Source organism: Balearica regulorum, chromosome 12, assembly GCF_011004875.1.
Source record: "Balearica regulorum gibbericeps isolate bBalReg1 chromosome 12, bBalReg1.pri, whole genome shotgun sequence".
Lineage (NCBI taxonomy): Eukaryota > Metazoa > Chordata > Aves > Gruiformes > Gruidae > Balearica > Balearica regulorum.
Window position 1 is genome coordinate 9,858,753 of NC_046195.1, and position 13,249 is coordinate 9,872,001.

Sequence of the window (13,249 nt, forward strand, 5' to 3'; positions counted from 1 at the left end):
TTTCACCTCCGTTTGCTTTTGGTGCTTGTTATAACTTAATAAATTTTTTATTCAGTTTGTAAAGTGCCCCTTTTTAGCCTCTAGCTGCTGGGTGACACCATCTGTGATTTCCAATGAAATTAAATTAAGTGAAAATTCAATCAACAAAAAGATTGTTGCTTCCACAACTTCACTGAGTGGCTTGGGATCATATGTAAGTGACTTGTCTTTCACACAGGAAGCACAACCGCTGTGTGAGCCAGTTTGACTTAAAGGAGGAAATTTCCCAGAGAATGGAATAGTTAACGTACTATTTCCAGGGTATCATGTCCAGTTTAATTAATAATTATCATTAATGACCCTGGCTCAGCCCTTCTTGGCAACAGGCATTCTCCACTATTCTTCAACAAGAAGCCCACCTCCAGGTACAGCTTTATGATGTCCCCCGTGCTCCAAGAGCACAGGCTTCCTTACCTGAGCGGTCCCCCTGCACGCAAGCAGGGACCTCTCCAGCTGAGGTAGGCTATGCAGAATCATGTGCTGAGTAGAGGGCACAAGCATTTTGCGTAGAGACTGAACCATGGACAACATGACCCATTTGTTACTCTAAGTATTCCTGAAATGGCTGGTAGGATCCGAGGTTGACGCAAGAGCAAGGAAATAACGGAATTACAAAAAAAGGGGTTGGTATAACTAAGAAAAGAAAGAGATCTTTTTGCGCCTGCCGTTCTCTCCTGTTGCGATGTACTTCATTCCTTTATTTTCTCCTTTCCCATAACCATATTATAATCTTCTCTTTAACCAGTTCATAACAGGAAGCAAAATGACTGAGAGTTCAACAAAATACCAGTAAAAACATCCCTTGGGAAACAGTTAAGTGGTCAAAGCTTGGAAATGTGGTTTATATTATTGCATCTGCACTGATATTTTGCTCGCCTCTCCATACTCTTTTGTGAACATATCTAAATAAAAAGCATAAACTAATTCCGCTTCCACTGTACTCCCCTTTGAGTCAGAGAGATGTGTTTATTTTTCAGCACCTAATTTTTACAGGATTTTGCAACGGGACTTTTCACAGTCCGTGGCCTAGGTGACTCATAGTGTAGTTATCAAAGAACAGAAGTAGTAGTGATTTCCACTGCAGTGGTGAGCTAATTTAATAATGGACACAAATGATAACTTACAGAACCAGGACATCAGAGTATATGATGATAATCTGTGCACTTCCCAGAAAACACTTTGAGAAAGTGGGGATCAATGTCTAATAGTATCGGTTATTATTAGTATCCTTCTGACACATCTAGCTTTTTTTCATCTTATTTAAAACAAAAATGCGGTTACTTTGAGAATATATTGGCAGATAAACTTTACAAGAAATCTCGGAGGCTTAGGTGTTTGGATTTTTTAAACCAGAATAACTTTCTGTCCTCTAACCATTGTTTGCAGCATCCCTTCCCAAGAACATGGACTCCTTAGTGCAGGGAATGTGGACTACAGAAAAAGGATTTAACTGATGGCAGCATAATTCATTTTTCATTTCATATTAGTTTCTAGCTACAAATTTCTTTTCCAGGTGGACTGTGTGGTCTCTGGTACATCTCCTTGAACGTGACAGTACAGTGAGTAAACCATTTGATGAAGGTTAGCAGTGTCAAAAAGAAAGACAAAAGCAAAGAATAAGACATTAATCCAAATTCTTTATACTTGAATGCTCACTTTTATAGTCCTACCCCTGGTCGCTCTGCATAGGTTGGGAGTTTTCCGTGAAATCTGGTATATTTGGAAAAAGAGGCGTGTGTGGGGATAAGCAAAACAATAGGTGTCACCAGGTGTCACTATTACATGGGTTTTTTTCTTTATGTGTGAGCAAATGGCCAGTTTGGGGAAGATATATCTTATTATCAGTTCATGCTTAAGCATTTGGTATAGAGCCATCAATGTAGGTAGAAAGGGCTCTGCAAGTGCAGGAGAACTTGCTCCCTTCTGTGGGCTGGTGTCTTGCACATCATTGATCAATGGGAACAGGGAGAGCCACTGGGCTGAGGTTCCTGCCAGGGAGAATTGCCCCAGATACTGTTGTAGCACCACTATTTTGGAATTAATATGAATATGCATAAATAAAACAAAATGCATTGTAATATCTCCTGTGACTGCATCACTGCATCTTCTTCACTGACAAATTGCCTGCAGAGGCCCGATCATCTGCTGCTATCTAGCAGAAGATAGATGTAGTACTAAAACAAGGTGCAGCACTCATGTGCGTTTGCTTTACAGTGTTGGTGTATTACACATCAAACAGAGAAAACAAGTGTAAATATTTGGAGAAAAAATGGTAGACCATAAGGAGAATGGTTACTGCAGGTTACTTTCACTATAAAATTGCAGACACGGACCTACCTTAACAATGAATAAATACATGCTAAATTTGAAGCAGGAGTGTATCTTTCTCAGAGGATACCATGTGACTTCCCACAGTATCTTGCATTTCAGAAATCCTAATTGATGTGTGGGTAATGCACTGAATGACTCTCAGACTCAACCCGGGCTTAAGCTTTATGACAAATCCCAGTTGTATTCACAAGGAGCATGCAAAGAGCCCCGCTTGTCTCTTGCCACAGGTGGGAAAGGCAAGCACAGAGGAGAGAGTTTGGATGTTTGCTGAAGGAAGCGATTTTGCACAGCTATTGCATGAGAGAGGCAGTTGTTTAGATTTGTATTTGTGTACTGCCATTGAAGCAGCTGGCATAGTTGCAAACATTTGATACGAAGTGAGGTCGATTACTTTAGATTCAGCCTGCCTGATGGCCACAGGATGGTGAGGAAATGTGCCTCTGCTGATCCCAGGGGCTGAGCTGGGTGGGGATCTCTGCAGAGAAAGCACTGAAATACACTCCAGGGTGTAAGTATTTCTTGCTTCAGTCTCAGTTATCCACCAGAGAATGCCTTCTTCAGCAAAAGGAATTTCTGGCACATAAAACTCTTTTCTCCAAAGCTCACTGGAGGCAATAGGAATCTTTAAGCTGATCGAACAGACTTTGCATCTTTCCCTGGTTTGAAGATTTCTTGCTTCCTACCTATCCTAATATAGTGGCTTGTGATGTGCTGCATTGCAGCTCCGTTTCTGGAAGAAGCAGTGTTGGAATTGATGAATCACTCTCCTTCTGGAGATATTGCCATATAGGCCTACAACTGTCATAAATAATATTGCAGTGATTGAACTTAAAAGTCACGATCTGTGGAAGAATCTAATCCCCTTTGAACATTCACAGCTGCCTACCTTTCACTCCTTACCAGTAACTTTCATCTGATTCACTTCAAGGGGTAAACCTCTTTCAAGATATTTTCTTTCCTTTGCTTAAGGAAACACTATCCTTTTCTCTGCGTGCTCTGACATTGCTTCTTCCCCTGAAAGCTGGTGCCCTTGGACATTTGAACCTCATTAAATTTAGAAAGCCCGGTGACTTGGTTTCGTTCCCATAGTGATGTTGCAAATCTCATATTTGCAAGGGAGTTGCATGGGATTCGTTTTAAACAGACTCATTTTCTCTTGTGGTTGCTGCCACTGAGTATAATATCACATCCTCTTTTATTTAGAAAACACAAATCTGAGACCTTTCCTTGAAACATGGAGCTTCATAGCAACGTAGGGAAAAGGACACAACGCAGCAAAGAAACTACTTGGTACATTTAATAGCGAGGAAACTGCAGAGGGTAAAAAGAACAAAAAGGTTTGAGGCAAAAAACCTGATGGATATGATATGTGCCAATGCAAATTGAAGACAAATTTTAGATACGTGGGAAAGCATTCAGTGTCCTGTGACCTGTTGCAGGATCAGGCACGTGACAGGGCACTTAACTGTGCCAGAGTAACAGGCCTTTAATGAGTAACAATTCCTTCCTGGGGCTCAGCAAGCGCTGTCCTGGTCACGACCGCCACAGCCGGCAGGTGCCGACTAGCACGTCTCCATCTTAAGCACTTGCTCCTGGGCGCTCAAAGGAGGATCAGTTTTATTAAGCCAGTTTGAGGCCATCAAAAAGATGATACTCCTGATAGCTCAGGACTAAAATAAGGTAGTGCATTACGCATTGTGTAATAAAGATAGCTGGAAGCATTACAAAATGGCTGGAGAAATCTCCAACATTAATATTTGATTCAAGATCTTTTAGTTGTCTGTGGCATATTTTGATTGAGGAGGCTTGTGAGTATATTTATTTATTTTTAGATTTATGTAAATGTGCGAAGTCAACATCTCTTGAGGCTCCAGTATGGTATCCAGTAATATATACTGCCTAGGGTAAGCCCATTTCCATCAGGGCAAAGAAACATTTCTACTCACCCCACCCAAATTAAACAAACAAACAAAAAAAAAAACAAACCTGCTAAATTCCCTGAGGGAGCCCCTGACAAAGCAGGTAAGGGCTCATAGCACTTACGCTGGGCTGGCAGCAAAGCCAGCGCGATGCCGGGAAGGAATTTGTGTTTCAGGGTCACACATGCTGGTCTGACGCAGCTTTGCCAGGTTCAGTGACCCAGAGGATGTTTGCATGGTGCTCCAGCCAGCCTGGCTGCACGCTGGAGGAGAGGCAGCTCTGCTGCTGCTCCTGCTCCACAGCACGCTCTGGTCTTTCAAGCAGAAACCCTCTGCAGGGAAGCCAGCAGCCCCCGCAGTAGCCAAACGGCCTCAGGCGGTGGTGCAGAGCCCGGCCCAGGCTCCCCCAGGGCCGGCCGCCCATGGCACCGGCTGTGAGCTCCACAGGGACGCCCACGCTCTCGGCCCCGGCGGAGAGCAGCCATGAGCTGGAGGCTGAGCTATTCCTAAGCCTACCTAAAGGCAGAACTTGTTCATGCAGAAAGGCGCGTGCCTGCAGCCCATGCTCCCTCCCTGGACTGTGTAGCCTTGCCGATGTGAATTTTGGATTGAGGTAGATATATGTTTGATTTTCTTTTTTAGTTCTAACTCTAGCATCCTATCTGCCAAGGAAATGACACGTGATTCTCCTTTAAAAACAAAATCTATCCTGCCAAGCCCTAGTAAAGCAACTTTCAGAATAGGTTTGTCTGAAGGAGACCCCATACGGGTCTCTGCTGGACTTGCTCCGATGGGGAGACTGTGTGCGGTGCCGCAGCAGGCAGTCCAAGGATGCGCAGCGCTTGGTGTCAAGGAGGGGACATCCACCACGTCTCAGGGGTCAGGGTGGGCAGCTTCTGGCTGCTCCCGTGGACTGAGCACTCATTCAGGGCTGAAGCACAACTCAGGAGTAGTTTGATTTAACCACCGTGCTCTTCTCCAAGCCTGAACAGGTTGAACTGTCTAATGAGGGCTGGGATTGTGGTATTTTTGACCGAGATACTTTTTCAGGTAGAGATACGACTATTATAAGAGATTGAATTATAAAATGTCATCTTGTATTTTTAAAAAAAAAAGAAAGATTTCTGACAAACATTTGTGAATTCTCTATTGCTTTGAACGCATAGGGAAACATCTGTCTTTTTGCAAGATCTTTTCATTTTCTGTTTCCTTAGGAAAAGTAAGGTGACATAGAAATTTTTCTTAAAAAATAGGTTAAAGATGAGATAAATTAGCTCCTCTGCTTTTATGTTTTTTTCCCAACAGTAAAATTTCAATACTCTTAAAATTATTTTACACTTTAAACTCCTTTTTTAGTTAACTAAAATACCATTTAAACAGTTTTTCTATACCTCAGTTTTCTCTCAAGTGAGGACAATTAGCAAAACACTTTCTTAAAAGAAAGAACTAAAGATAACTTAGAATGTGGTCTCCCCACTCTAACGCTCTTATTTATTTTCCAGAATCATCTTTTCTATTTTGCAGCATTAGTTGAGTGAAAATAAGGGCTAAAATCTTCCTCTGACCCTATTTTCCCTCCTAAATTTTCCTGTACTCAAACACAATAATTTTCTCACTTTCACCTCCACTTCATGTAAAGAAATGTGTGGTAGGAGAGGGAGTTTCTTGGTCTATCTTATTCGAAAAATTTTGAAAAGAAAAATAAAGAGAAAATGGTCAACTGAAAATCTGATTTTTCAGAACTATTTCAGGACAGAAATCCTGCCTGTCCCACCAGGACACTAGCCCTCCTCACCTTGAGATGTCCCCATTGCCTGCTCCCATGGACATCCCACCCATGGAAGGTCTCTCTCCTTTCTCCTGCTTCCTCTAAGTTAAGAAATAAACACGCTTTTAGACTTGTCACTGTTTTCCACTGGTTGGCAACTTCCAGCTTTCTGAGGATTGCTTTTGTCTAATCCGTTTGGTGAGTAATTCAGCTGCAGCCTGCAAGACGATAGCGATTCCTTGGGGCTGACATGGGCTGCTTTGTGCTCATGTCACAATGTCTTTGGAAAATTGTTAGCTCGCACTGTGGTAATTCAATTTTGATGAATACCCCATAATTTAATTTACTCTGTGGCAAAACACAATTGTATAAACAAATTGGTTCTGTCCACACCCATCGTACCTTCACAGGGCATCATTTTAATATTAACTACTTTGAGCTATGATAGATTACAGTGTAGACCCTGAAGCAGGAATGTGTCTGTAAGCATGGGACAGATGGGTTTAGTTTCACAGTACAGCTTTTACAGAGGTTGTTCCTTGAATGTGAGAATAACAGACAAATAAAAAAAAAAAATTTAAAAAAGCTATAATATATCAGAAAAAGGGAGTTGTGATACCAGCTGAGAGTCTCTGGCCAGGACGGGAACACTGATGTGTGAGGTCCCGTACAGGATCAAATGCAGCAACTGTCTCCGTTCTAAGGAATGCATAATACAAATGCTACAGAAAGAAATTCTGGTTCAGCAATTATGTTCAAAACGTCTAAAATATTCCTCATCATTAGCACAGGAGATAACACAAAAGTAGGTAAAGAAAATGAAAAGATCCTTTCCATGATACCAGGAACAACCTTCAGCTTGTTGCACGACTTGAGCTGTGTCTGCACCACGCACCCAGTGCACGTGGCTGCTGCTGGGTCTGGGTCAGCACGTGCCGCTGAACCATAGCTGTGTCTGGAGCCCCACAAAACCTCCTGATGAGTAGCGGAGCCTGGTCTGAAACTGCTGCTGGAATCTGAAATATGATTTCTAGCCCTAAAACCTGGTTAACTGCCTTAATGATGTAGGCATACCTGTGGTCCTTAACTATGGGGTTGTGTTGCAGTGAGGAACACCAATTTCATTTTTGGATAACAAAATATGGAAGGCAAAATCAATAGGGATTTGCTGAATTACGTTTGCTTTAAATTATGGAAGTGTTATACACAAATATTATCAAAAACGTAATATTTGAGCCTAATAAAAGAGGAAAAGCAACATCAGGGAAAAGTTAACAACAGCAAGGTAAGTCATTTCCTTCAGAGCAACCTTGTGAGTTTGACTTTCATTTACACAACGGCCGCTTTGTGGAGGCACAGCTTTACCTGGGGAAAGGGTGATGGAAGAGGTTTTGAAAGAGACCAAAGAAACTGACTCCATTTGCACCGCTGCAAAAGTGCAATGTGAAGCTGGCCAGGCTCACCTTTTAAAAAAACCTGATAACCCTATCGATCAGAGTGGGATTATATCAAGGGTCAGATCAGCCCAGTGTTATTTCCAGAATCACCATTATCACCACCAGTCCCCACCCCACGCTCTCCAAATGTCCAATTTGAACCCACACATGTTTCCAGGCACTCTCAAGGTAAACATGTGGCATGAGCTCTTTGCAGCTTTTCTTTTAATGGATCAAGATGGTCTCAAGAAGGTGTTTAGCATATGCTTCCCATTTGCCCCCTCTCTGATACATAGAGTGATCTAGTAAGTCTGCAGATACTTCCCGCTGCCCAGGTGCCTGGCAATGGAGGCTAGGTGCTATTTTAAAACCTCACTAGCATTAATGTTGCACCTTTTGACACTTAAATGCGTGTGAAAGTTTGGCTCATACTTCTGACCAAACTTTTATTAAAGGAGAAAGCTGGAAACTTAAAAACTACTGGTCTAAGCCATGTAAATGGTATGGATTTAAGCTAAGGATGCTTTGCATAGCAACCAGAAGCCATGGGAAGAGCATGTTGCTAGTTATTCCTGATGCAGTGACCCAGTGATGTTTCTACTCTCTGTAGCAAGCTTTGCTTTTTAACAGGGAGCTTTGGTCGATGCTATGTTGGACAAATTCAGGTTTCCCTAACACTGTTGTGAATATTTGTGGCTAATAGACAACATGATCATACAGACAATAGCAAATTGCATTTAAGTTGCTTATTCGCAGGCATCCTCAACACTACTTTTGTGTCTTGAAGCAGTTTTGCTAGACTAAGAGAGAATTTTAGCCATAGACTGCACTGGCCTTCAAGAACTGGAATCATTCAACAGTGTTATGGGTTATAAACTCTTACCTTGCACTCCAAACACTATGCATGGATCTGTCATTTACCAGCAAGTTAAGCACATGCCTGAATGCTGTCCTGAGCAGGATTGGGTATAACAACATACTCAAATGTTTTGCTGGCTTGGGACTTGTGTATGAATTTAAGCATGTGCATAAATATTTGCAGTGTTGGGGCTATAATTGTTCCATTTTCCAAAAATGGATACAAAATGGAATAAAAAATGGCATCAAACTGTTTCCCCTTAAAGTAGAGCAGATACCTTTTAACTAACATTTTGGAGTTTGATCTTTTGAATTTTGTTGTTGTTCAGGATTTGTTCAATCCTTCTCTGATCTGCCATGAAGTGCTAGGTTACTTCCACCAAAGGCGGTCTCTATATTAAGATGCAAGCTGCTTTAACAGTAGATTAACTATTGCAATTAATGATGATAATGGATGAATGCCTTTGTCACCAACAGAACTGCATGACCACATATAAACTTTAAAAACAGAATAAAAAAAAAAAAAATCATTGTTTAATGTGTTTCAACAAGATTGTAAATGCCTTGAGATATTGATCCAGCCTGCAAGCCTGCTTATAAGGATACTCTCTGCCTGCTGCAGTGTGCTTAGATATAATCTAATAAGAGCTCATTGAATAATAAACAATGGTAGCCACCCAATCCTAAAAATTTAGATTGACGGAACTCCTTCCCCACTGAACAGAAAAAATCTAGAGCTGCCCATAAACCCATTACTGTCCACTCACCCATAAGCCAATAGAAGATCTTGGATTATTGGAACTCTTAGCTTTAAGAGAAATTGCTTTCCTAAATTTGACCTCCCACACTAAATATAAAATATGGACCATCTGTAATGAAGGGATTGCAGCCCAAATAGCTATCATCTCTCGGTGGCAAAGGTTAGAAGGTTGATGCACATAGGTTCCATGGGGATGGGGATGTTGGTGACCTTTTGGCATGAAAATGGTCACTTGGAGCTGTAATGTGAGAGAAAGGGGTCGGGTATTAGCCACTAAAGACTCTCTGATGCTGTGTCCTTGTTAAGCTTTTACAGAAAAAGCCATGGAGGCATTATGGGATACAGCATCAAATCCCATCTACCAGATCTGAATATGATACAGAGGAAAAGTGAAACTGGATATATTGTCCATTTAGGTAACATTTCTTCACTTCTTAAAAGGACAAATGTCATCTGAGCTTATACAGAGTGTTCATTTCAAAGGAAAAAAAAAAAAAAAAAGGTAAAAAGGCAATTTAGGTGTTTGTGGATTAATCTTTTCCCACTCCCGGACCCAATGTTGTATTTGACTGCTCACGATGGGCCAAATGTATGAGTACAAAGATGCGTTCCCTTTTCTTATTTACTTAAGGAATTAAGTATTGTAGAAAGCAGAACAAAAATACGGTATGTGGTTAAATGAAATTGTCGCCATCCATACCCTGTGTTTTAGTGTAATTCCTGTAAATGATTGTGAGGGGCTATAGAGGGAAACACAGTGAGCACAATGTTCCTTTTTGATCAGCAGCTTTTAACAAAGGAAGGATGTTGAACATCTGAAAGTAGGGAGTGCAGAGTTCACTGCAGGTCGCCATTAAGGACAAGAACAAGGTAATGTAAGAGGCTGTGTGATTCCAGGTTGACAGGAGGATTTTAAAAGATCAAAAGTGTTTTATATATATGTTATAGAGGACCAGAAGTGCTTTCAGTCAACAGATGAAAATGCTAATGTTTAGAAATGATGAAAGCAAGACAAATGTGGTGGTGAATTCCAACTGAGTCATCAAAACAAGAAGTATTCTTAGTCTGTGGTTTTTAAAAGATTATTGCAAATTGCCCATCAGTGCAGGTGTGGTAAAAATGGTTATTCTGCTGCTATATGAACAGTTCACTGCGTTTGTTATTTTGGGATGGCAGAGTTGACAGTGAGTTGCAGCTTGCAATATTCGCTTTTCAGATCTAGGCATATTTGAGTAAGCCTGTTAATTTTGTAAGCTTTACGTGGTGCTCTCTTCCTTTCAGTAACAGCAATAGAAATGTTTCTACTGTATAATTAAGGAGCTGGAGAGAAAAGAAAGAAACAATTAATAGCTGTTTCTGATAGAACCTTCATCAGTTTAGTGTGAAAAAGAAAAATGATGGAGTAATATTGCCACCAGCAATTCCTCAGTCAGGTGACTTTTTTGCTAGATCAATTCTGGTTGCTAAGCAACAAGCAAAAAGGCACGGTTATGTTTTGGTAAATCTTTTATTTTTGAATATTCTGTGCTGGGGTTTCATGTACTGTATCTATTACTAATGCTGTTGATTCAAGCCTCACGGTATCTTCCGAGCCACAGAGGCCCATCTTTTCTTATTTAAAAGGGACAATGTTATTTAGTTTTCAGAAAAACTTTTGTGGCTAATACACATTCAAAAACACAAAACTGAGCCAGTGATTAGAGAATTCGTTAAAAGAAAGCAATGGAAAAATCATTAAAACAACTCTGACATTTTTGGTTAATGATATCTACATTAATGAGTTAATTGCCAATGCATCACATTTTATACCACTATCAAATATTAATGTTATCAATGTTATAATAATAGCATCTATTGATATAATTGAAGCTTGCTTTCCAATAGGTGTCACCATGAATAATACCATTGCAGTATTAAAATCAATAATAAGAATATTAGGAGGGCATTATAAAATGTCAATAGAATGAAAACCACTTAAATAAATGCTTGATATAAAACAAACTGACTAAATATACTAAGCTATAATTTAAAAGAATAAATTCACAACCCTATGTATAACAGTTTGGACATTGCAACTTTACTGTTCTTTAAAGCATCGGACTGAAACTAATAATAGAATAAAGCTATGAAGAGAAGAAAATCCTTGTACTTTCAGTGACAAAATATTTAAAGATGATATGATATATATGAGGAAATGATAAATATTGGAAGTGGTTTGATGTTACGTTTAAGATAAAGCCTTTGTGTTGCAACAGTCCAAAATCTGCTACCAAATGTCGATGTCTGTCTTCCTTTGAGGTCAGTTCAAGCCAGGCACGCAGCTGAGTCTCGGAAGGACGCGTGCCTGGCTAGCTTACACTGTGTATAAAGAAATCAGCAGCCCAGCCCTGGAAGAGGTCTGGAAAGACAAAATTCTGATTTTCCAACACGAAACTCTTGTTAATCTGTGGCCATTGCTGTTTCATTTCAACAGTGGGAAACTGGCACAAGGATAAGGGTCTGTCCATGCCTTTCGGCAGCTGACAATGATACTAAAAAAGAAAGGTTGCAAGAAGGAGTCTTTGAAAATTTAGCACGTGGGTAAAGCCAGTGCCGTTTGTGTGCAGGAGCAAGCAGGACAAATATTCTTAAAAAAAAATTTTAAAAAAGAGGCGCAATTAAGGTGCTTAATTGCTATCCAGAGTGAAATGCCCACAGAGTCTGGACAGTTGTTGACACCAGCCTTCATCCTGACAGCCGCAAAGAGCTGGGTGGTTGCTAGCGGCTGCCCAGCATGGGGACGCTTGTTCCTGCGCTGAGGCTTTCTTAGTCCTATCTGTGCCCTGAAAGGAGGAGGAGGAGGAGGATTGCCTCTCCTACAGCTGCATAGCTGGTCAGAGGAGAGGAGGGCTGGGGAAAGCAACCTCCAGAGACTGCAAGGGTGGCCCATCCTAAGAAACACTGGTCATCCTTGAAGACATGCCTTGCCACTGGGGAGTAGTAATTTACTGCAGAAAAACAATTCTACGTTCCTGTGTGGTGTGTTGAGCTGGACGGGAGGCAACCGGATGTGCACACGGCAGCCAGGTCCCAGCACCTCTTCCCGCGGCTGGGGGTGGGCAGCAGCCGCAGGGGCTCTTTCCAGGGTACCGTGGCAGAAATCATAACTAAACAGAGGCCAATGGTACTTTGAACAAGCATCCAAGTTATAAGCTCTGGCTCTCTTGCCATTTTTGACTGCCCGTGGTAATGATCTCCATTCCCCACCAAGCAGGGTTTGCTGCTGGAGATGCAGTGCATTTGAAAGTTTACCTGGGAACTCCATAAATCAAAATCATTAATCTGAAGGTTTTTTATTACCAGTGTCGTCTTCAGCTATATCTGCCAAAAAAGTTTTAAGACAATTCAGATTTATTTGCCCAAAAACATTTGACATTTACTTCATTACTCGGTGGACTGCATTCTCTTTAAATAAATTTTCCAGTGATCTGGACTTTCACCATGAAAATCTGTACAGTGAACTCCTAGTTTATTATGCCTACTTGAAAAGGGTAATTTAATAAGGCATCAGTACAAATACTTAATTGTGCAATGGCTATTGACAATGCCTTTAAACAGTTGCATATTTGCCAGATTTAGCTAATGGAAGTAGAATTGCCACTTAATGTCTCAGTTTGCACTGCCTGAAAATAAATTGCATCTGACATTCCTTTGGCTTTTAAAGGACATATTTAGATATTTACAGTCAGATTGATCTATTGTTGCATTTATGTTTCTTGTGTGAAAAAGTATGAAGTAATTTAGATGGAGATACTTATTTACACATTCAGTATTTGTAATAACTTCACACACTCTGATGTTTCACAGACTTGAGATATTGATAGCGGAGAGAGCTGACTGAAAATGACTTGACAAAATCTATTTTTTCCAAAATGTGTGGATTTGTCTAGTGTGAAATAATTTGCTGGAACAGACTACCTTTAATGACATTTCCATTTATAAGAAGTTTTGGAAAAAAAGTTACAAATTGTTCATAGAGGATTTTGCATCATTTTCTAAAAGTTCAGTTTCGTTATGTTCTGTTTGGAAATATAATTTATTAAAAAATTAAGTCAAAATGTAAAAGCAAAATGATGGTATTTTGAATGTATGAAAGCAA

At 40.5% G+C, this 13,249-nt stretch overlaps 1 long non-coding RNA gene across 1 annotated transcript in view; it reads left to right on the forward strand.

Annotated features, from left to right (window-relative positions):
- The first annotated feature begins 4,623 nt into the window (after positions 1 to 4,623).
- The window catches only part of LOC142603495 (uncharacterized), a 121,195-nt gene continuing 112,569 nt past the window's right edge, over positions 4,624 to 13,249 (forward strand). Inside the window, exon 1 of the long non-coding RNA XR_012837435.1 lies at positions 4,624 to 4,902. This is a non-coding gene — a long non-coding RNA (uncharacterized LOC142603495). The remainder of the gene's footprint in view (positions 4,903 to 13,249) is intronic.